Below are 25,259 nucleotides of genomic sequence, written 5' to 3'. Positions count from 1 at the left end.
AGACAGAGCGTGAATGGGGGAGGAGCAGAGAGAGAGAGAGAGAGAGAGAGAGAGAGAGAGAGAGATACAGAATCCGAAGCAGCCTCCAAGCTATGAGCTGTCAGCACAGAACCTGACAAGGGGCTCAAACTCACAAACTGTGAGATCGTGACCTGAGATGAAGTCGCTTAACCGACTGAGCCACCCAGCCTTCCCCATACCACATCTGTATCCGTTTGTCAGTCGATGGACATTTGGGCTCTTTCCATAATTTGGCTATTATTGATAATCTACCCAGTTTTTTAAATTTGTTTAACATTTATTTATTTTTGAAAGACAGAGACAGAGTATGAATGGGGGAAAAGGAGACGGAGAGAGAGGGAGACACAGAACCCGAAGCAGGCTCCAGGCTCTGAGTTGTCAGCCAAGAGCCCCATGCAGGGCTCGAACCCACAAACCGTGAGATCATGACTTGAGCCAAAGTTGAATGCGTAACCGACTGAGCCTACCCAGGAACCCGATAATCTGCCCAATTTTTAATCAGATTCTTATTTGTGGGGGTTTTGTTTTTGTTCCTTTTTTTTGGACCAATGTGGAGTTCTAGAAGCTTTTCGTATTTTTTAGATGTTAACCGCTTATCAGATCACTTGTACATATCTTCTGCATGGGAGAAGATATGTACAAGTGATCTGATAAGCGGTTACATTCAGTAGTTTGCCTTTTGTTTTGTTGATGATTTCCATCACTGTGCAAAAGCTTTTTTGTTTCAGTGTAGTCCCAATGCATCAGTTTTGGTTCTGTTTCCCTTGCCTGTGGAGACAGATCCACGGATATGTCGCGAAGGCTGATGTGAAGAGACGGTCTTTTCCCCCTTGTATATTCTTGCCTTTGTCCTAGGTTGACCTGTAAGCGTGGGTTAATTTCTAGGCTCCCTATAACGTTCTATTGATCCCTGTGTCTTTGTGCGTGTGTCAGTATCCTACTGTTCTGATTACTATAGCTTTGTATTATATCTCGAAATCCGGGACTGTGATGCTTCCAGCTTTGTTCTGCTTTGTCAAGGGTCCTTTGGGCATTCAGAGTCTTCTGTGGTTCCATACAAATTTTAGGATTACTCACTGTAGTTCTGAAACAAATATTATTAATATTTTGAGAGAGACGGCACCGAATCAGTAAAGTGCGTTTGGTAGTATGGACGTGTTTTTTTTTTTTTTTTTTTTTCTTTCTCCACATTTTTGTTTAAATTCCAGTTGGTTAACATACAGTGTAACATTAGTTTCGGGTGTAGAATTCAGTGATTCGTCACTTACATACATTGTAAGTGATTCGTCACGTTACATACATACGTTGTGAGTGCCCCTCACAATGCCCGCCTTAAGGCCCATCCGCCATTAAACCCATCTCCCCCACCCCCCTCCCGTCCAGTAGCCCTGTTTGTTCTTTATAGTAAAAGTGTGTTTCTCGGTTTGCCTTTTTCCTCATGTTCATTTGTTTTGTTTAAATTCCACATAGGACTGAAATCATGTGTTTGTCTGTCTCTGACTTATTTTAACTCCATCGATATTGTTGCCAACGGCAAGATCTCATTCCTTTTTATGGCCGAGTAATATTCCATCACTCCGTTACATACCCCATCTTCTTTATCCGTTCCTCAGTCAATGGACATTTGAGCTCTTCCCATGATGCAGCTATCATTAATAATGCGGCTATAAACACTGGGATGCCCGCAGCCCTTTGAATCAGTATTTTTGTGTCAAGATTAATTCTTCCCATCGACAAGCATGGAATATCTACCCATTTGTGCCATTTTCAATTTCTTCCATCAATGTTTTATCGTTTCCGGAGGACAGATCTTTCACCTCATTGGTAAATTTATTCCTAGGCAACTTGTCCTTTTTTGGGGCAATTGGATTGTTTTCTCAATTTCTTTCTGCTACTTCATTATTAACGTACAGAAATGCAACCAACTCCTTTGTATTAACTTTGTATCCTGCAACTTTACTGAATTCACTTACTAGTTTTAGTAGTTTCTTGGCAGGGTCTTTTAGGGTTCCCTATAAACAGTATCATATGGTCTGCAAATATTTTAGTTTTACTCTTTCCTTACCAATTCGGACGTCTTTTATTTCTTTTTCTTGTCCCAGGCTAAGACTGTGTTGAATCAGAGGTGAGTGTGGACATCCTTGTCTTGTTCCTTAAAGAAAAAGCTTCCAGTCTGTCACCATTGAGTATGATTGGTAACTGTGGGTTTTTCAGACACGCCCGTTGTTATTTTGAGGTATGTTCCCTCAAAACCCACTTGAGAGTGTTTCTAATGAACAGATGCTGTATTTTTTGTCAAAGGATTTTTCCACAATTATCGAGACCATATCAATTTTTGTCTTTCTTCTTGTTAATATGTTGCATCACGCTGATTGATTTGCAAATGTTGAACTGTCCTTGCATCCCTGGAATAAATCTCACTTGATCTTGACCAAGGATGTCTTCAATGCACTGCTGACTTTGGTTTGCTCATATTTTGTTACAGATTTTTGCGTCTGTGTTTATTAGAGATATTGGCTTTTAAGCTTCTTTTTTTTTTAAGAGCATCTTTGCCCTCAAAGAATGAGGGTGATGCTGGCCTCACAGAATTAATTTGGACGTTTTCCCTCCTTTTCTATTTTTTGGAGTAGTTTGAGAAAAATAGGTATTATCCCTTTTTTAAAAATTATTTATTTTGAGAGAGAGTGTTGTGTGCATGCTAGCAGGGTAGAGGCAGAGAGAGAGAGAGAGAAAGAGAGAGAAAGAATCCCCAGCAGGCTCTGCACTGCCAGCACAGAGCCCAATGTGGGGCTCTTTCCCACTAATCGTGAGATCATGACCTTGGCCAAAATCAAGAGTCGGACGTTTTAACTAAGCTACCCAGGCGCCCCAGTATCATCTCCTTTTTTAAATGTTTCGTGGACTTTTATTGTGAAGTCAGCTGGTCCTGTACTTTTCTTTGTTGGGAGGTTTTTGTTTGTTCGTTTTTTTGTTTTTTTTTTTTTTTTTGATTACGAATTAATTTCATCACTAACTATGAAGCCTATTCAAATGTTCTACTTCTTCCTAATTCAGTTTTAGATCGTATATTTTTGGGAATTTACCATTCCTTCTAGGTTGTCCAGTTTGTTTGCATGCAATATTTCCTAGTATTCTCTTATCCTCATCTGTACCTCTGTGCTGGTGCTTGTCTTATTTCCTGTATGTATCTGGCTAAAGTTTTAATATTTAATTTTTTTTTTACATTTATTTATTATTGAGAGACCGAGAGAGACAGAGCATGAGCAAGGGAGGGGCTGAGAGACAGGGAGACACAGAATCCGAAGCGGGCTCCAGGCTCCGAGCTGTCAGCACAGAGCCTGACTCGGGGCTCAAACTCACAACCTCGAGATCGTGACTTGAGCCGAAGTCGGACGCCCGACCGGCTGAGCCACCCAGGCGCCCCTGGCTAAAGTTTTATCAATTCTGTTTACCTTTTCAAAGAACCAGCTCTTGGTTTCATTGATCTTTTACATTGCTTTTAGTCTCCACTTTGATTTTTGCTCTCTGTTTGCTCTCTTCTACTCACTTTGAGTTTTGTTCTTTTTCTAGTTTTTTCACATGTAAGGTCATTTGGTTTTAGATTGTTCTTCTTTCTGGAGATAGGCCTGTACTCCTGTAAACTTCCCTCCTAGAACTGCTTTTGCTGGGTCTCAACGATATGGGATCATTGTGTTTATATCGTCATCTGTCTCCTATGTAATTTTTTATTCCCTCTTTCTTTGTTGACCTGTTGGTTATTTAGTAGCACGTTGTTGCCTCCAGTTGTCTGTGCTTTTTCCAGTTTTTTTTTTCTTGTGATAGATTTCTAGTTTCAAACCATTGTGGTGAGAAGGGATGCTTGATCTGACTTTAATACTCTTCAATTCATTGAGACTTGTTTTGTGCTCTAACGTGTGATCTATCCTGCAGAATGTTCCACGTGCACGCGAAAAGAATGTGCATTATGCTGGCTTTGGATGGAAACTTCTGTATGTAACTGTTAAGTGTATCTAGTCTAATGTGCCATTCACAGCCACTGTTTCCTGATTGATTTCTTGTCTGAATTATCCATTGCTATAAGTAGGGTGTTAATAGCCCCTATTATTGGTGTCAATCTATCCCTTTATATTCATCGATATGTTCTTTATATATTTAGGTGCCTTTGTGATGGGTGCACAGATATTTACAAGTATATCTTCTTATTGGATCAACCCCTTTATCATCAAGTAATGCCCTTCTCTGTCTCTTCCCATAGTCTTTGTTTTAAAGTCAATTTTGTCAATTTCTACTTGGCTTTTCCCCCTTGCTATTTGCATCTTTTTCCATCCCCTCACTTTGAGTCTGTACGTGCCTTTAGGTCTGAAATGAGTTTCTTGTAGGCAGCATATAGATGGCTCTTGGGTTTTGGGGGAATTTTGGGGGTTTTTGTCTGTTTGTTTTTTTAACCCAGCCACGCTATGCCATTTGATTGGAGCATTTAGTCCATTTACATTTAAAGCAACTTCCCTCTTAGAACTGCTTTTGCTAGAAAAGATTTTGCTATCATTTTGTTAATTGCTTTCTGGTTGTTTTTGTAGTTCTGAATTCTTCTCTTGACCTCTTCTCTGGTGGTTTGACGGCTTTCTTTAGCATTACGCTTAGATTCCTTTGTGTTTATTTTTAGCGTATTACGGGTTTTACATTTCTTGTTGCTTAACCGACGGAGCCACCGAGGCGCCCGTGTCTGCCTTTCTTTAGATTGTTTTTACTTAGTTGCAAGACATGGATTTTTGCCTCAGTGTGTCCATGGGATGAGGTGAGCTCAGGCTCCATTTTACTCCACCGTCTTCCCCATGTTTCCCCAAATTTACTCCTTTAAAGTATATAAGCAAGGGGCGCCTGGGTGGCTCAGCCGGTCAAGCGGCCGGCTTCGGCTCAGGTCATGATCTCACAGTTCGTGGGTCAGAGCCCCGTGTCGGGCTCTGTGCTGACAGCTCGGAGCCTGGTGCCTGGAGCCTGCCTTGGATCCTGTGTCTCCCTCTCTCTCTCTCTGCCCCTCCCCTGCTCGTGCTTGGTCTCCGTCTCTCAAAAATAAATATGAAAATAAATAAATACATACATAAAGTATACAATCAATAGCTTTTAGTACATCCATAAACTTGTGTACCCATCACCAAAATCAATTTTAGAAGTTTGTGTTCCCCTAAAAAGAAACCTAGCAGCCCTCAGCCATCACCCTCTCACCCCCGAAAGCCCCCAACCTTCGATAACCATTCGTCTACTTTCAGTCTCTATAAAGCAACTTTCTATCGGGTAAAGCCCTAAACGCTTTCTGCTTTTGAAGAGATCGGTCCTATCTTGAACGCTGTCTGGGAAAAAAATGTCTGAAACAGCCAACTTTTGCTAAGGGGGTCGGGTGGCAGGGGGTGCTGGGGCCGTGGGACAAGAAAGCGGAAAAAGGACAGCACCATGTTTCCTCATAGGAAGTCTATCCCCAGTTGGCAACTATGCTGTCTTCAGATGGGATTTCGTGACTTTAAATGCACTCAGCAAACAGGTTTTTTTTTTCCTCTTCGTCACCAGGCAGTTTCTCAGAACGTTGGCAGCATATTCAGATAACGATCTTCCAGGAAACCCCAGTGAATGGAGCAGGGCCTACTTGGGGAGAGCTGTGTTCTCTACTGGTCACATCTCCACTTACTGGTTTCTTGAAAGCTCTGGGGAACGCAGGAGTTCCCTCTTTAAGGGGGGGGGGCGCAGAAGAAAGGGATCTTCAAGACCCTGATATAAAGTGGGTCTTCGGGGGCTATTCTCCTTCCCACTTGGCAGACATGACCATGACCATGTGGCGCAAAGACCAGGTCTTTGGCAGGACTGCTTTGGATCCTAGGTCCACGTACTAGATGTAGGACCTCAATCTCTTTGATTCTCCATTTCTTCACCGGTAAAATAATAATGCTTACCCTCCAATAATGGCAGAGTTATCAGAATCGAACGTAACAACGTGTGTGTAACCGCCAAGCCTACTATAATGATCAATAAATATTAAATTCTCTTTGATATTGTCTTCTCCTAAACTCCAGATCATCAGACCATTGTTCTAATTGTCGCCGGCCCAACATAGGACATACTTTGTGTTCCTCAATGACTGAAGACGTGGGTTTAAGTGGTTCCATTAGCAATGAACTAGGACATTAATTACTCATCTTGTGGCTACTTTGGTTTCCTCCTAACTCAGAAGGTGATAGAGCACAAAGCTTCAAAATTTAATATGCATATGAATCACATGGGTATTGTTTTTTTAATTTTTTTTTTCAACGTTTATTTATTTTTGGGACAGAGAGAGACAGAGCATGAACGGGGGAGGGGCAGAGAGAGAGGGAGACACAGAATCAGAAACAGGCTCCAGGCTCTGAGCCATCAGCCCAGAGCCCGACGCGGGGCTCAAACTCCCGAACCGCGAGATCGTGACCTGGCTGAAGTCGGACACTTAACCGACTGCGCCACCCAGGCGCCCCGGGTATTGTTTTTTTAAATGTTTGTTTATTTTTGAGGGAGAGGGAGAGGGAAAGAGGGCAGGGTGGGGGAGGGGCAGAGAGAGCAGAAGACACAGAATCGGAAGCAGGTTCCGGGCTCCAAGCTGACAGCAGAGAGTGGGTGCTGGGCTGGAACTCACGAGTCACGAGATCATGACCCGAGCCGAAGTCGATGCTTAACCAACTGAGCCGCCCAGGCGCCCCTGGGTATTTTTTTTTTTTAATGCAGACTTTGATTCAGTAGCTATCATCAACAGAATCCTAAGATTCTAAGGTTTCTGCTCCCTAGTGCCTATGTTCTATACAATCTCCTTAAGTGTGAGTAGTACCTCTGCATATGATGATGTCACTCTCATGATTAGGTTATATGACAAAGACGAAGGGATTGTGCTCATGTAATTAGGGTCCCAAACCAGTTGATTTGAAGTTAATGAAAGAAAGATTATACCGAGTGAGCCGGACCTAATCAAGCCAGCCCATTTACGGAGAGACCAGCAGTCAGAACCTCTCTCTTGCTATCCTTGTGATAGTGAGGATTTGTTTTGTGTGTTTTTTTTTAATTTCCTGTTGTCGTTTTGAGAGACTGTGTGTGAGCGGGGGAGGGGCGGAGGATCCGAAGCAGGCTCTGCGCGGACAGCACAGAGCCCGACCGGGGGCTCGAACTCGCGAACCGCGAGATCACGCCCTGAGCCGAAGTCCGACGCGCCGTCGACAGAGCCACCCGGGCGCCCCGTGATAGCGAGCTTTTCGGAGTTCTACCACTACAAGGAAGCAGATTCTGCCGACAGCCACGTCAGCCCGGAAGGGGGCTCAGTGCCTCGGATCGGCCCCCAGCCCCCGCCGATATCCCTGATCGAAAGAAAGCCTTGCGAGATCTTCATCAGAGCGTTCGGCGAAGCTCTGCCCAGATTCCTGAGCCAGGAAAACTATGAGATGATAACGCATTATTTTAAACAGCTACGTCTATGGCAATGCAGAACTGTTACAGTAGGTTTGAGTGACGCGTCTCTAAGATCCCAGGTGCCTATGGATTACGCCCCAGCAGGTCCACACTGAGAAGACCATGTCACACAGTCGTTCCAAGACTCAGAGTGATCGTGGCTACTAGAGACGGACAGCTGGGAGTGCTTTTATGATGGTTTCCTCAACCTGAAGCATGAAGTTTCTCAGGTGACTTCTGTGGGAAATGCCCAACAAACTTCCCGACATCTATTTCCAATTAGGATTCCATGCCTTTTCTAATTTCCTCGTCTTGCGAGAAAATTAAATACGTTCCGAATCGAATGCAAACGGCACAACACAGAGAGGTAATTATCATTTTATCAATTCAGTCCGATCCTCTCTAACCACACTCGGTTTTCTAAGTAACAGGATCTTAATGATTGCACTGGAATATACTACAATGAGATGGAGAAAAAGGAGCTGTTTCTTGGTTTTGCCAAATACGAGCTATTATTCAGAAAATCGGGTTTTCAGCTTACTGTCTTATTCAAACCATTTTTTTAAAATGTGTATTTATTTTTGAGAGGGAGAGACAGAGCACGAGCAGGGGACGGGCAGAGAGAGAGGGAGACACAGAATCCGAAGCAGGCTCCGGGCTCTGGGCTGTCAGCCCAGAGCCCGACGCGGGGCTCGAACTCACAGACGGCAAGATCATGACCTGAGCTGAAGTTGGGCCCTTATTAAACCAATTTTATTGGTTTTCTTGTTTAGACTGAGACTGTGTGGTTGGATATTACTCGGTGTAAGGGAATATCTGTTCTACACAGTCTGGCTGATTTACCTTGTCAAACGGTCAGGAAGGAGTCTTAGGACTAAAGAATTTATCTGCATGAAACGACAGGTTTCAGAATTCTACCAGCTGACTACTACATCTGTCCCAGCAACTTAGCTCATGTTTATGAAGAAGAGGGTCTTACCCTGGAGACTGGTAAATGTGGAACCCAATAAACTCAATCGTTACAGAGCTCTTTTTGGACCGGTTATATGAAAAGAGGAAGTCGTTTTCTCTGGATTCTTTCCTCTACATCTGTTAAATGGACCTCCTGAACTTTCCATCTGTTAAATGGAACTGAGCTTTCAGTTCATTCTAATTCGATTCATTTCAAAACTTTTTACTTAGTGCATTACCGTCGTAGGAACCGGAAAAGCCGTACGAATAACACACAGTGCCTGCTCTTACGCAGTTTATGATCTAGTGGGGAAAAAAACCAAATAGACATGCACTTACAATACAGCATGATAACTGGTAAGAGAGGTATAGCTTCAGCCCTGGTAAAGAAAAGCCTGGATCAATAATGAATAGGCATAGCAAATTAATTACTGAATAGCTATATACAATAATAATAATAATAATAATATACCATTAATAAGTAACAGTTTTAGGCACTTACAATAAACCAGGCACTGTGTTAGGGCTTTGTAATTTTAATTTAATTGTAAAACACCTCATGAATAAAGGCAGATTGTGTATTAAATAGATTCCTAGTAACAATTTATGCTAAGATAAATCCTGATAACTAAAGTAACATTTGTCTACCCTAGAAACAAGAGACCTAAATAGTTCACTGCTGAGAATGCTACCTTTCTAAGGGAAGAGACCCCCAATGGTTTACAGTTTGATTGCTGTCTACAAATTCAAGACTATAGCCTTTGCTAATAATTGGGAGGCAGGATAAGAGACTAGTTACATCTCATCAGACCGTCAGGGTTTGAATCCCAACTCTCCCATTTACTAACTCTGTAACATTGAGCAAGGCAGTTAGCCTAGCTATGCGTCAGTTTCTCAAATGGTGGATTTTAGGATTAAATGATACACACATACAAGGCATTAATGACAGAGTAGATCACAGATTAAATCTCAAATATTAAATATCACAGACTAAACGTCCCAAATTATTAGTGATTATAATTAGATTGTACCCAAAGAGCTCTTCCTCCACCATAAATTATTTAGAATATTACTTAACTAGTTTTAAGGGCCTAACTTCTTTCCTATGTAAGCAAAGGTGTACAAACACATGTCTAAGGTCCCTGCCAGCTTTCAGCTTCTGTGTTATCAACTTGACCTAAAAATCTCCCTCTCCTGTCTACACTGCCACAAGGGAGGCTTTGCTAAAATAATCAGTCCAATACTCATCCCAATAGGGACATTTACAATCAAACCAACCAGATTAGGAGCTGAATTTTTGATAGAATAGACAGTATCTCTTGGCATGTCCTGAATAGGGCCTTACTTTATCAAGCTCACCATAATTTTGTTTTTAAGAACTTCAAGTAGAATTGGGTTTGCTGAAAGGTGAAGCCAATCTAAATGTCAGGTAACCGTAATAACTTACCTAGGACCTCGGAAAAACTTAAGTCCCTGGCACTCATGTCACAATCTTTCTTTTGGGGCGCCTGGGTGGCCCAGTCTGTGGAGCGGCCGACTTCGGCTCAGGTCACGATCTCGCGGTTCGTGAGTTCGAGCCCCGCGTCGGGCTCTGTGCCGACAGCTCGGAGCCTGGAGCCTGCTTCGGGTTCTGTGTCTCCCTCTCTCTCTGCCCCTCCCCCGCTCATACTCTGTCTCTCAAAAATGAATAAACATTAAAAAAATTTTTTAAAAATCTTTTAAGGCACACACATCAACATCAGCACGGTCTCAGAAGTTTCTTTCTTCTACTTGGGAAACACACACCCAAACTCCATTTGCCTATATGGTGTACTTATTCCCTTTTGGTTAGTGAGGGACAAAGTCTGCCATTTTCGGACTGAAGCAGAGTTCTTTTGGCTTTTGGGGAGAGGGTAATAAACTTTTTCTTTATACTGCATTGGCAATTCAATCTCCTTTGAGAGGACTGCTATCTCTGAGGGTTGCTTTCTTAAGACTGGAGATTGACTCGGTAACCAAGCTACTTGAAATCATTGACATACAAGCATTCAAGTTCTGACTCTCCAAGATACACTTCAAGCTACAATTTATTTTTTTTTTAATTTTTTTTTTCAACGTTTATTTATTTTTTGGGACAGAGAGAGACAGAGCATGAACGGGGGAGGGGCAGAGAGAGAGGGAGACACAGAATCGGAAACAGGCTCCAGGCTCCGAGCCATCAGCCCAGAGCCCGACGCGGGGCTCGAACTCACAGACCGCGAGATCGTGACCTGGCTGAAGTCGGACGCTTAACCGACTGCGCCACCCAGGCGCCCCAAGCTACAATTTATTTTTAATGAGGCTGAAGTCTGACCTAGAAAGACCATAGAAGAAACCATTCCAGTTTAACATAGAACTGTTTTCTTTCTCTCTTGTTTGTATGGTGGTCAATTGTAGCAGAATCATCTGGAAAGATGCTACAGGACACTGGGGGTACGGGAAACAAAACGATTAAGGCAGAGGAGGGGCTCCTGGGTGGCTCAGTCCATTGAGCGTCTGGCTCTTGACTTCGGCTCAGGTCACGATCTCACATTTCATGGTTTTAAGCCCCACGTCGGGCTCTGAGCTGCCGGTGTGAAGCCTGCTTGGGATTCTCGCTCCCTCCCTCTCTCTCTGCCTCTCCCCCATGCTCTCTCTCAAAATAAACTTAAAAAAAAAACAACTATAAAAAATGATTAAGGCAGAGGATAGGCAGCAAGTTTGTGTGGGGCTTACCAGTTTGGTCACTGGGACATATTCTGTTCTCATGTATAAGTAATACCAAGGAGTCATACAAGAAAAATGCATTCTTCATCTCCCAAAATGAGAAGAGGGAGAAGAAATAAATAAAGGGACCTTACCTGCAAATAGGGTCTTCTAGCTGGCACAGATCTTAAGGACCATGCAGCTTAGTTTCTACATAAGGTGACTTCCCAAACGTTGTTTCGATTCACGATGTAGTGTTCCTATTGGTTTACCCTAAGTCCTCTCTAAGTAGAGTTGATACAAAATGTTTGATAATGTACTTATTAAGTCCGTTATTTGCAAAGGAAGTTCTAAACGGTCACAATAAGTGAAAGTCCCAGTATGGTAGGATTGCCTCGGAGAATATCCAATTCAATTTCTGGCAGACAAAATTCACTGACCGGTAAATCTATGGAGTGCCAATATAGGAAAAGAAGTGCGGTACCCATCGACATGCATTATGAAACAGTAAAGTTTCCAAGACAACAGGAAGGACAGAGAAGAGGCGATCAGAAACAAACACAGGAAAATTCTGACCAGTCCAGGAACAGGTCGTGAAGACTAGAAAATGTCAGCTACGAATGTGAGAGCTGTGTTTCCAGATGCCTTGCCTCCATCCGCTTTGTCCCTCGAGTTCGGTTCTTAGGCTAAGGTCCCCAGCTCCTACAACTCTCACTTTATATTTTCCCCGACTTTCCTCTTTTGACCAACACCACAAAGGATTGGTGCTGATGGTTCAGGGTGTTCATTTAACCATCAAATTCCATTCTCCTTCCTACAGTCTTGGTTATAAACGTAGGGGAAGTGGACAGAAATATATGGGTTAGCATTCTGATGGATATTATCGAAATCGTGACTATCCTATACGAGATAGCCAGTGATATCCGACATATATTGCTTACTCGTATGCATTCCACGACCAGAGATGAAGTCCTATGAATCGTAGAGACCACAGAGTCTTCTAAAATCTCAATGATCATGAGAAGGACTCGGGGAAAATATACCCTCAGCTTTTATCAAATAAAATCTTAAGAAAGTCATTTATTCACAGTTCCGAGAGTAAGATGCTAGAATCGGGATATCTGAGGGGACAGGGACGGGGAAAGGAGAGAGAGGGGCATGAGGTAGAAAAAGAACGAAGAAAGAAAACTGGGAGAATCTAAAAGGCAAACCTCAAAATTCCATCTCCAGCTATGCTGACGTTAAGTGGTGCCAGACTTGCCCTCCCAGTGTAAACAGTTATAAAACTGAACAAAATATAGGAAGCAATCGTTTTCAGGCACTGGACAAAGGGCAACACAGAACACAACACCTAAAGAATGGCAACAGGGGCGCCTGGGTGGCGCAGTCGGTTAAGCGTCCGACTTCAGCCAGGTCACGATCTCGCGGTCCGGGAGTTCGAGCCCCGCGTCGGGCTCTGGGCTGATGGCTCGGAGCCTGGAGCCTGTTTCCGCTTCTGTGTCTCCCTCTCTCTCTGCCCCTCCCCCGTTCATGCTCTGTTTCTCTCTGTCCCAAAAATAAATAAACGTTGAAAAAAAAATTAAAAAAAAAAAAAAAAAAAGAATGGCAACAGGTACACCCGCGTGGCTCAGTCGGTTAAGCACCTGATTCTGGATTTCAGCTCAGGTCACGATCTCACAGTTTGTGAGATTGAGCCCCGCTTCAGACTCTACACTGACAGTGTGGAGCCCATTTGGGATGCTCTCTTTCTCTCTCTCTGCTCCTCCCCGCTCCCACGCTTATAAACGAACGAACGAACAAATGAACGAACGAACAGCAACAGATAAGACGAGCACCACGTTCACCCTAGGCTCTCTCTTAACATACAATTTCAACCTTAACACAGAGAGGGCCAGTCCAAGCAGACCATTACAAAGACAATAAAGAAAATTAAATAGAACACTATAAATTCTTTGATTAACCCCAAAAAAAGCAGGAAAAGGGGAACGGGTGAACCAAAAACACATGAAGCTAAAACACAACCAGCAAATGACAGAATTAAAACGAACTGTATCATTAAGTACATTAAATATACGTGGAAGGGAGAATCACTTATTCTCAAACGGGCTAAAAAAGAGGTCGAAATATACACTGTCTGCAGGCGTTGCACTTTAAATATAAAGACGCAAATAGACTGAAGCAAAACACTGCAAAAGAAGTGTCGACATTTATCAGACAAAGCAGATTATGAAGCAAGGATTAGCACGAGAGCGAACTAGGAACGTTGCAAGTGATAAACACTTCAAGGTAAATGCGTAATAATCCTGAATGTGTATGCTGCTAATAACAGATTTACAAAATCCGTGAAAAACAGGCAGAATTAAAAGGAGAAACTGAGATATCTACGGTAGCGCTTGGAGATTTTGCATGCCCTACTCAGTAACTGGTAAAAGTTGAAAAGAAACTACAACACAAAAAATCAGAGCAATGGAAGAATAGGACCTAAATGATATTTATAGGACAAGACACTCAGGAACATCAGAAAACAACTTTAACTTCACGTAGAATTTTCACCAAGATTGACCAAATGCTAACTGATAGAATATGGCTCATTAAAATGTTATAAATTAAATTGTTAGAATTATAAAGTGTTACAAATTAAAATCTTATAAAGCATATTATCTGATCCCAGGGGCACCTGGGTGGCTCAGGGGGTAAAGCATATTATCTGATACCAACGGAATTCAGTTAGATGTTAATAAAATGTCTAGAAAATTTCCAAATGTTTGGAAATTAAATATCGCATCTAAAATAACCTACAGATCAAAGAAGAAGAAAAAATAAAAAAAATACTTCGGCTGCAAGATAATGAAAATAATATATTATTAGAGGAAAATGTGTAACATTAAATGCCTATATTAGGAGAAAAGGTTTAAAATCAATTATATATGTTTTGCCTTAAGGATATAAAAAGTTAATTATCAATGAAATAAACGGGAGGGAAAAACTTTAAGAAGGGAAGGAAATTTTTTAGGAAAAGTGCAAAATTAAATAGAAAGAAGAGTAGGTGCCTGGGTGGCTCAGTTGTTAAGCATCTGACATTGGCTCAGGTCATGGTCTCAGAGTTCATGAGTTTGAGCCCCACATTGGGTGGGCTCGAGCCTCACTTCAGGTAAAACATGAGCCCTACTTTGGCTGAACCTACCTCTCTCCCCCCGCCCCCCACTCTCTCTCTCTGCCCCTCCGGGATTCTCTCTCTGCCTCTCACCTGTGTGCTCACTTTCTCTCTCTCTCTCAAAAAAAAAAAAAAAAAAAAAAAGAATAATCAGAGAGAAAAAGTTCTTTGAAGAACTTAAAAAAACTGATCACCCCCTAGTAAGACAACCAGAATACAAGAAACAAATTATATTACGATTAGAATTAAAAGAGGGAATATCATCACAGGTTCTACAGACATTAAAAGGGTATTATTGGGAGAAACTTCAGGCCGGTAACTTCAACATCTGGGATGAATGGTCAAATTGCTTGCAAAGCATTACGGAAACATAAGGGTGGGTATGAGATGAGCAGTCAGAAAAAGACAGATGCCATGGGATTTCACTTATGTGTGGAATTTAAGAAACAAAAAAGGAAGAAAAAAGATAAACCACGCACACACACACACACACACACACACAGTCTTAACTATAGAGAACAGGTGGTTACGAGGGGTCGGGGGTGGGTAAGTGGGTGAAGGGGATTAGAGTCCACTTATCTTTTTTTTTAACTTTTTTTAATGTTTATTTATTTCTGAGACAGAGACAGAGCGTAAGTGGGGGAGGGGCAGAGAGAGAGAGAGAGAGGGAGACACAGAATCGGAAGCAGGCTCCGGCTCCAAGCTGTCGGCACAGAGCCTGACGCGGGGCTCGAACTCACAAACCGTGAGATCGTGCCCTGAGGCGAAGTCGTTCGCTCAACGGACTGAGCCACCCAGGTGCCCCTAGAGTACCCTTATCTTGATTGCACTAATATAGGGAAGTGTTGAATCACTATGTTGTACACCTGACACTGGAATTAAGATTATAAAAAATTTCTTAACAAGACAGACACACAATGGAAGATTTCACTAAAATTATATGAAGTGACTATAACTAATAAAAACCTTCAAAAATATCTAAACCCAGTTTCCCCGGCGAGTCGTATTCAACAGTTAAGGAACAAATAACGTCAATCTTGCATAAAGCTGTTCAGCAAAACAGAGGAAGAGAGAACACATCGCAAAGCACTTTGTGAGGTCAACATTACCCTAATCCTAAAACCTGACAAAAACATTACAAGAAAACTACAGAACAGCGCCTCTCGTGAAAATAAATGTAAAAGTTCTTAGCATTAGCAAGTAGAGTCCAGCAAATAAAAATGTTGTGTTCATCAAGTGCAGTTTATCCCGAGAATGCATCATTTGTTAAATTGTTGATTATCAATTTATGTATATACCACATAAAGTAAAAACATGAAAAGAAAACCTATGATTCTCTCAAGTGCAGAAAAAAGCATTTGACAGAATTTGGCACTCGTTCGTGTTTTTTTGCTTTTTTTTAAAAAAATCAGCAAGATGTTAAAACAATGTAAATTCCTTTAAAAAAGTAACAAGGGAAATTCCTCAAGCGGACAAAGATGAAAGAAAAATTAGCAAACGGCATCCATCGTATTTAATGGTGAAATGTCAAACACTTTTGCCTTTAGATTGCGAGTAAGGTGAGGATATCCACTTTTACCATTCGTATTCAGCACTGTACTGAATATACTAACTAGTGCAATAAGGCAAGATAAATAAAAAAACAAATGGAAAATTTAAGTCTGCCTTTCCTCACGGGTGAGATGCTTGTTTAATTAGAAAATCTTAATATTAATTCCGATATTTGTATTCTAGAAGTGAAATTACTCAGGTTGTAAGATACTAGGCCAGTGTTTTTTTTTTTTTTAAAAAATCAGCTGTAGGTCTTGATTCTATCAACAAACATTTGGGAAACGAAATGCAAACAAAACCCTATCTATAGAAGAATCAAAGAACATGAAATATTTAGAAATAAATCTGACACACTCTTGGGGTATTTCATAGTAGCACAATATTTCTGAACACAAAATAGAGCTAGCTTTAAGAAAACATGTGTATACTGAAGGCCTGTACATAGCAAATTACAAAGATTATGGGAAAAACTGAGGAATTCCCAAATTAATGGAGAAATGTACTATTTATTGGATCAGAAAGTCACCATGGTTAACATGTGCATTCTTCCAAAACCGAGCTCTAGTGCAATCTCAATCAGAATCCCAGTGGGCTTTTCAATAAAAATTACCAAGCTTTTAAAATTGACATGAAAATGTAAAACCAACTTGAATAACCACGTCTCTTAAAAGACTACAAAATAACTTTTTTAAAGATGTATTTCTGGGGGCGCCTGGGTGGCTCAGTCGGTTAAGCGTCCGACTTCGGCTCAGGTCGTGATCTCACGGTCCGTGAGTTCGAGCCCGGCGTCGGGCTCCGTGCTGACAGCTCGGAGCCTGGAACCTGCTTCAGATTCTGCGTCTCCCTCTCTCTCTGCCCCTCCCCCGTTCATGCTCTGTCTCAAAAATACATAAACATTAAAAAAAAATTTTTTTAAGATGTATTTATTGGGGGGGGGTGCAGAGAGAGAGGGAGAGAGAGAAAAGCCCAAGCAGACTCTGCACGGCCAGCGTGAGCCTGGTGCGGGACTCGAACCCACAAACTGTGACACCATGACCTGAGGTGAAGCCCAACACTCAACTGACCGAGCCACCCAGGTGCCCCTCAACTAACTTTCTTTAAAGGCACTAAAGGTACTCACTGGGAAAACTAAAACCTATTGTTCTTTGAATAACATCCTTAGGAAAATAAACAGGTTTTAATTTTCATGAAGCCCGGGTTTTTCAATTTTCTTTGTGATTCATTCTTTTTTGGTGCTATCTGAAAAACCTGCCTCCTAGAAGATGGAAAGGATTTTCTCCTCTGTTACCTTCTAGAAGTTTCATGATTGTAGCTTTCGCATTTAAGACCATGATCTATCCGGAGTCTTTTGTTTCGTTTTTGTTGCCTGGTCTTTAAGACCATGATCTATCCGGAGTCTTTTGTTTCGTTTTTGTTGCCTGGTCTTTAAGACCATGATCTATCCGGAGTCTTTTGTTTCGTTTTTGTTGCCTGGTCTTAAATGCGAAAGCTACAATCATAAAACTTCTAGAAGGTAAGAGAGGAGAAAATCCTTTCCATCTTCTAGGAGGCAGGTTTTTCAGATAGCACCAAAAAAGAATGAATCACAAAGAAAATTGAAAAACCCGGGCTTCATGAAAATTAAAACCTATTGTTCTTTGAATAACATCCTTAGGAAAATAAACAGCGAAGCCTCAGACTGGAAGACGATATTCACATTACTTACACATGACACAAGACTTGCATACAGAATATATAAAAATTCTTCCACGTAAATAAGACAGCAAACCAATTCAACCTGGGCAAAATGCTTGAAGGCTTTACACAAGACTATATATGAATGGGGGAAAAAATGAAAAAGATGTCCAATACCATTAATCGTAAAAGAAATGCATAGTAAAGACTCAATAAGATATCAATTAGTCTAATTCATAAAATAAAAATAAAACCTGACAACCCAGTTATTGGAGGCTATGTGTAAAACCGGAACTCTCATATACCGGAGACAGGGATGGAAAATTGTATGATACTGTTAACAATCCTTTTTTTTAAAAAATTTGTTTAACATTTATTTATTACTGAGAGACAGAGACAGAGCATGAGCATGTCTGGGGGGTGGGGTGGGGAAGAGAGAGGGGGAGACACAGAATCCGAAGCAGGCTCCAGGCCCTGAGCTGTCAGCACAGAGCCCGACGTGGGGCTCGAACTCACGAACTGTGAGATTGTGACCTGAGCCGAAGACGGACGCTTAACTGACTGAGCCACCCAGGCGCCCCAGTTGGCATTTCTTTTCGAACATACATTCCTCATATGACCTAAAATGTTCACACCTAGACATGTTTAACGAACGTTTAATTTGGTATCATGCGAAGCGAAATACGTCAGTCAGAGACAGATACAGGGTTTCCCTCACGTGTGGAATTTGAGAAACACAACAGGTGAACGTAGGGGAAGGGAAGGAAAAATAAGATAAAAACACATAGAGAGGCCAACCAGAAGAGACTCTTAAATACAGAGAACAAACTGAGGGTTGCTGGTGGGGGTGGGGGTGGGGGTGGGGCGTGGGTTAAACGGGTGACGGGCATTAAGCAGGACACTTGTTGGGATGAGCACTGGGTGTTATATGTAAGTGATGAATCACTGGGTTCTACTCTCGAAGCCAAGCCTACACTGTATGTTAACTCAATTGAATTTAGATTAAAAAAAAAAAAAAAAGAAAGAGAAACATTTATTTCGTGAAGTTTTAGGTTCACAGCAAAACTAAGGGTAACAGAGATCTACATATATCCCCGGCCTCTACACATGCATAGCCTTCCCCAGTATCAACATTCTAAGTGTATTTGTTACAACGGATAAACCTACATTAGCACATCAGAGTTACCCCAAGTCGATGCTTTGCTCTTGGTGTTGCATGTTTTATGGCTTTGGACAAATATATCATGACACGTATCCCCTGCTGTAGTGTTCTACAGGGTATTTTCACTGCCCTCAAAATACTCTGTGCTCCAACTACTCATGCCTCCCCCACACCCCACCCCTGGCAACCGCGCATCATTTTACAGCGTACATAGTTTGACTTTTCCAGATCATATACCTCGAACCATAGAGTATGTGGTCTTTTCAGATTGGCTTCTTTCACTTAGTAATAGGCATTTAAGGTTCCCCTGTGTTTGTTCATGGCTTGAAGGCTCATTTCTTTTTAGAGCTGAATCACAGTCCGTCGTCTGAAGGTAATTTATCCATTCGTCTACTGAAGAACACCTTGGTTGCTTCCAGCTTTTGGTCGTGATACGTAAAGCTGCTATAAACCTCCACGCACAGGGTTTTGCATGTACACACGTTCTCAGCTCCTTTGGTAAATACCAAGGAGCGTTCTTTTTGGGTCAAATGGTTCAGAGTAGGCTTAGTTTTGTACAAAACTGCCAGTCTTCCCAAGTGGCTCCGTTAAGCCTGGGAGTTTCCTCCTACTTAGGGGTCAACTGCCGTGCTGGCAGTTTGGTCCCCAACCAAGGGACAGTCCCTTCTACTCTTCTCAGCGTGGCCTTCTTTATGGCTTTAGCTGCGGAAGATCGGCTTCGCCAGTCTTCAGGTACATCACTCGTCGCCACTCTAACCCCCCGTTAGAATGGCCGTTAGCGAAAAGAGACAAGTGTTGTCGAGGGTGTGGAGGAAGGGACCCTGTGCCTGGTCGGCAGAAATGTAAATTGCTACAATCACCGTGGAAAACAGGATGAAGCGTCTTCAGAAAAGTAAAAAGAGGGCTACCACAGGGCCCAGTAATCACACCTCTCGGTACCTATCCGAAAGAAATGAAAACGCTGTCCAGAAGAGTTATCTGCACGTCCACGTTCACTGCAACATTATTCACAATAGCGAAGGCATGGAAACCACCTAAGTGTCCATCCACAGATGAAGTGATAAAGAAAATATGGTGGCTATATGCACAACGGAATATTACTCAGCCATAAAAAGAAGGAAATGCTGCCTTTTGCTACAACGCGGATGGACCACAAGAGCATTACAAGTGGCAGAAAAAGATAATTGTTGCATGTCCTCCTTGACACACAGAATCTACAGCAGCCAAACTCATAGAAACAGCGTAGAATGATGGTTACCAGGGGCCAGGGGTAGAGAAAACGAGGAGATTATTGCTCAAAGGGGACAGATTTGCGCCTCTGAGTTGAGTAGGTTCTTTTTATTTATTTACTATTTTGTTTGAGAGAGCGAGTGCGTGAGAGTGAGTGGGGGAGAGGGGCAGAGGGCGGGAGAGAATCTTAAGTAGGCTCCATGCCCGACGCGGACCTCGACTAGGGGCTCGATCCCACGACCCTGAGATCCTGACCTGAGCCACCCAGGTGCCCCGGAGGTGAAGGAGCTCTAGGGCCTGGAATGTAAAGCATGGCGACTGTAATTAACAAGGCTTGAAAGCTGTTAAGAGAATACATCTGAAATATTATCACCCTCCCCATCCTCACCCCCAACCACAACACACAGAGCGGTAATTGTGACAGGGGATGAAAGCATTAACCAACCTTACTGTGGCAATCACTTTGCTATCTATCCAATTATCACAGTTTATGCCTGAAACTCACCTACGTGACAATAATATCTCAATAAACCTGGAAGAAGAAGAAAAAAAAGCAAGTGTTCAATAGCATTAGCCACAAGGAAAATGGAAATTAAAACTACGACCTGACTGTACTTCATACCTACTAGAACGGCTCAAACGTAAACTAGGTCTCTAATAGCAAATGCCGGCAAGGTTGTTGGGCGACCGGAAGCCTCTCATACATCACTGCAGGGAACGGAAAACGATACGATGACACCGAACAACTGTTTGGCGGTTTCTCATAAAGTTAAGCACAGACCCTCCCACGTTTTAGGGATTCACCCAACAGGAATGAAAACGTTCCTCCACCAAAATACTTGTGCAAGACTGTTCATAGCCACTTGAGTGAAAACAGTCAAAAGTGGAAACAACCCGACTGTCTGTGAACAGAAATATGGACAAATTATGGCATATTCCTACAATGGGATAGTACAGAGAAAGGAAAAATGTTTACCTACAAAACATGGATACATTGCAGCAATATTTTGCTGAGGGACCGATCCTTTCAAAAGAGTACAGCCTGGGGGTACCTGGGTGGCTCAGTCGGTTGAGCGTCCGACTTCGGCTCAGGTCATGATCTCACACTCCGTGAGTTCGAGCCCCGCGTCGGGCTCTGGGCTGACAGCTAGGAGCCTGGAGCCCGCTTCAGATTCTGTGTCTCCCCCTCTCTCTGCCCCTCCCCTGCTCATGCTCTGTCTCTGTCTCAAAAATAAATTTAAAAAAATTAAAAAACAAACAAAAACAAAAACAAGAGTACAGACTGTATGATCGCATTTATATGAGATGTTAAAACACACAAAAAGAAAAGCAAATCAAATTTATGGTGAGAGAAATCAGAGTTTGAGGGAGGGCGATCACACAGGTTATCAAATTTGTCAAAATGAATTGAGGCGCAAACTTAAAATCAGTGCGCTTTATTGTATGGAAATTATACGTCACTAAACAAAAAAACAGGAAACCTTATGTACTTTACAATTCTGTCAGACACCAGCAGCATACTCTTGGGGTTCAGGGTTTTGTAATTTGATTTGCACATGAGAAGCACCTGGGATTTTGTACACATCCAATCCTCTGACTCATTACCAAATATCGAGAACCCCTGATCCGCTATAGAAACCATTCCTATATTGACTGGGAAGTTGCTACTGTAGTACTTCGATTATTAAATTATTTTTAGTGTTTTCATTCATTTTTTTTCAATTTTTTTTAACGTTTTATTTATTTTTGAGACAGAGAGAGACAGAGCATGAACGGGGGAGGGGCAGAGAGAGAGGGAGACACAGAATCGGAAGCAGGCTCCAGGCTCCGAGCCATCAGCCCAGAGCCCGACGCGGGGCTCGAACTCACGGACCGCGAGATCGTGACCTGAGCTGAAGTCGGCTGCTTAACCGACTGAGCCACCCAGGCGCCCCAGTAAGAGCTGAATTTTCACAGCATCTTCTAGTACAGAAATCCATCCCTGTCCCCAGATGAACCAGGCCATGCTTGCTCAGAATTATGAATTGCTCATACATGGACCACAGTATTAACAATTATGCCAGAAATTCTAGAAACAGATTTCACCTACCATGAAAGTGTCAAAAGAGGACTTCCATTTACGATTTTATTTTTCTTCTAATTGCACATGGTGGGTAGGGAACCTACAGAAACCAAAAATCCCTGCTACGGAATTACCAATGGTTCCGTTAATCTAGCCCCCTCCTCAGATCCTGTATACAAGTTTGTAGCACACCTTTCATTGGCAGGCTTGTTCCTCTGAAGACACAATGGAATGTTCTACAAGGATATATGGTCCAGGGCTAGACATTAGCAACAGAATCTTAAATGGAGAGAAATTTTCTTTAACATTTATTTATTTTAATTTTTTAATGTTTATTTTTGATAGGACACAGAGGGGAGAGGAAGACACAGAATCCGAAGCAGGCTCCGGGCTCCGAGCCATCAGCACAAAGCCCGACGCGGGGCTCGAACCCACAGACCGAGAGATCATGACCTGAGCTGACAATAAGAGTCAGACCCTTATTTGACTGAGCCACCCAGGCACCCCATGGAGAGAAATTTTTAAAAAAATAGAAGGGTGGGGGAGGGGGGGTGGCGCCTGGGTGGCTCAGTCGGTTAAGCGTCCAACTTGGGCTCAGGTCACCGTCTCACAGTTCGTGGGTTCGAGCCCTGCTTCGGCCTCTGTGCTGACAGCCCAGAGCCCGGAGCCTGCTTCGGATTCTGTGTCTCCCTCTGTGCCCCGCCCCCGCTCGCACTCTGTCTTTCTCTCAAGAAATAAACATGCAAAAAAAATTTTTTTTTTACCCAGAACCGGCCCCAGAGAACAGGAAAGAGACCACCACTGGAAGAGGAAATAGAAGCAAAAGGAAATTAGCACGGAAGGCAATAAGAAACCATCAATGCCCTTCTCCACTTTAAGAAGGACAGCCCTAGGGACGATATTCAGAACTCATTTCTAATCCAACTGCGCTGTTAAAAGCCATACAATGTAAATAAGGAGCAGAGGGGAAGGAATCTCTGACGAATCCTCTGGTAACCCAAATCCCAGATTAATTCAATCGACTTTTGGAAATTTCCTTTTCCCCTCCAAGCGGTCACACCTTTCGTGAAGGGAGGGGCAAGGATTACAGAACTTTGGCTGTCGGGATTCGGCTTCAACTCCAACTGTGTACCACCTGGCAGGTTGTGAATGCACTTGCACGAGAGTGGTCCGTTCCGCGGGTCCTGGGCGCAGAGAGGCAGAACCGTGGGCTTTGCTTGGATAGCACATCCCGGAGGGGTTAAATAGAAGGTGAACGAACCCGACACTGACTCCGGTTCGATAGACCCGGCCCCCATCATTCTTTGCATCTCGACACCTTAAAATGTCTCGACGCGAACACTGCAGCCCTGTCCTCGGTTCTGGGTTAAAGCAGTGCCCCGTGTATACCTTCCGCCTTCACTTCCCCCTTCCAGGAACGATCGCCGCTTGAAGAGAAGTGACAGCGCATTTTCATGGGAGATCAAGATTTCAGGCAATGCGTTTGGGGGGGTGGGTTTAGGGTGGCTGTCTCCTTCTGTGAATTGAATTCTCAGACGTGCACTTAAGCTTGGGATACCGAGCGGTCCGGTGGTGAACGTGTAACTTGAGGGAAGAACCATGTGTGCAGACAAATGGCACAGAGCGACTCAAAAAAACCCCCCAAACCAAAACACGACATTGTTTGGAAATTCTAGGGGCCCGGGTGCTTACATTTGTAGGTTCTAGTCAGAAGCTTCCCATGGAAAGACCAGACTTGTTCGCGGTCAGATGATGAACAGCTGTGCCCTTTAAGTCACCTAAAGTGAGTTTTTGCCTGGAGAGGATAGCAAGCTAATTGGCTTCTCTGCTGGTGGTGTTACTCAAAAGAGAAAACAGGCTGGTCTAGGAGCAAATCTCCCTCGCGCATCTATGTATATGTTCTAGATGAAGTCCCACGCAAGTCAACAATATTCCATATCAAGTCAAAAAGCTGAGCAAAGGCATCAGAAAAGCCACAAAAGGTTACATCCCCGTGGCCGATAGGCACACGTGAAAACACCCACATCATCATGACGCATCGTTATGGTCTCCCACACCCAAAGAAACTCCAGAGGGGTCGCCACGTCTAAAGGGCTCTCGACGAGACAGACACAGGGCTAGGGGTAACTCTTAAGGGCGACACTGTGGGGACCCGGGAAGAAATTCCTCGCTAGCGCAGGGGTGGCTGGTCGGGGAGATCCTGGCCAGCGAGCACGCCACGGTTCAGGCAGAGAGCTCTCTCACCTGGCAAGCAGGCTGGGGAGGAAATCGTGGCCTGAAGGGACCCACGCGAACTGGTGTACCCGGTAGGGCCGGAGGAAACGCTCGGCTGGCATTCTGCCGAGGCCAGGGTGGGCCCTCTGTGGATGGGCGCCCAGGAAGCGCCGCCGCGGGGGGCCGGGAAACCTTCGAGCACATCACACGGCCGAGGGAAGAAGTTTTCGGACGGGTGTGGCACTCACCCTGTGCTGGTCTACGCGATCCCACCGGGCTGAGACGAACGAGGCCCATCGGGTCAGGAGTGTGGTTACGTACGCAGATCCGACGTGCCACTCGGATCCCGCTTCGGTGAAAGGCGTGTTGCCCCAGCTGCTGGGCGTGCTGTTTGAAGACAGCCTTTAGCTGCCGCTGGCCTAAAGCTAGCGGCCTCAGCCCAGGCCACACCCCTTCCCAGGTGGCCCAAGTCCAAGGTAGGATTGATTCATGGAGCATATACGAGCCCAGCTGACCTGGCCACATTTGCAACGATTATTAAGGCTTATTCTTGCTCTCGAGCTGCTCGTAGGCTCTTCCTTGGGGGTGCAGCATACCTCGACTCCTCCCTGTGCCCAGCCCTACTTCCTTCCTTCCCCTTCCACAAGTGTTCCCGCTAATAACACTTGCTAGCGAATAGCCTACCCACTAAGCTCAACCGGGTCCTGAGGAGCGCTTCCCAAGGGAGCCACGCTAAGGCTTGAATAAGCAAACGGCGAGGATAGAAGCGATCAAAAACATCCTAGACGTGAGCCATCCGTTAGGCCTGAAAATGGTCCCGTTAAGTAAACGATGGAATACGCAAGTATGGAACCCAGAGAAGAGGCACAGAATGGAGACGGAAATTTGGAAATTCAAAATGTGTGGAGTCCCCTCCCCCCCCCCCAAAGGAATGATGAGTGACCCCTGGGAAGCCGGCAAAGGGGATCTCACCTCAACAAGCACCCAGATAGGAAATGATCTGAAATTTCCCTCCCTACCCAAAGACACCAGGTCAGCACCAGCAAGAAAGATCCAGATCCTGCCACACTAAGCTATGGACC

At 43.6% G+C, this 25,259-nt stretch overlaps 1 long non-coding RNA gene across 1 annotated transcript in view; it reads right to left on the bottom strand.

The window, feature by feature from the left end:
- LOC123383496 overlaps window positions 1-24,552 on the bottom strand; it is a 34,541-nt gene extending 9,989 nt beyond the window's left edge. Inside the window, exon 1 of the long non-coding RNA XR_006593250.1 lies at window positions 24,426-24,552. This is a non-coding gene — a long non-coding RNA (uncharacterized LOC123383496). The remainder of the gene's footprint in view (window positions 1-24,425) is intronic.
- Between the last annotated feature and the right edge of the window lie 707 nt (window positions 24,553-25,259).

Source organism: Felis catus, chromosome X, assembly GCF_018350175.1.
Source record: "Felis catus isolate Fca126 chromosome X, F.catus_Fca126_mat1.0, whole genome shotgun sequence".
Lineage (NCBI taxonomy): Eukaryota > Metazoa > Chordata > Mammalia > Carnivora > Felidae > Felis > Felis catus.
The sequence above is the reverse complement of the archived record's forward strand: the minus strand, read 5'-3'. Positions and strand labels throughout refer to the sequence as shown.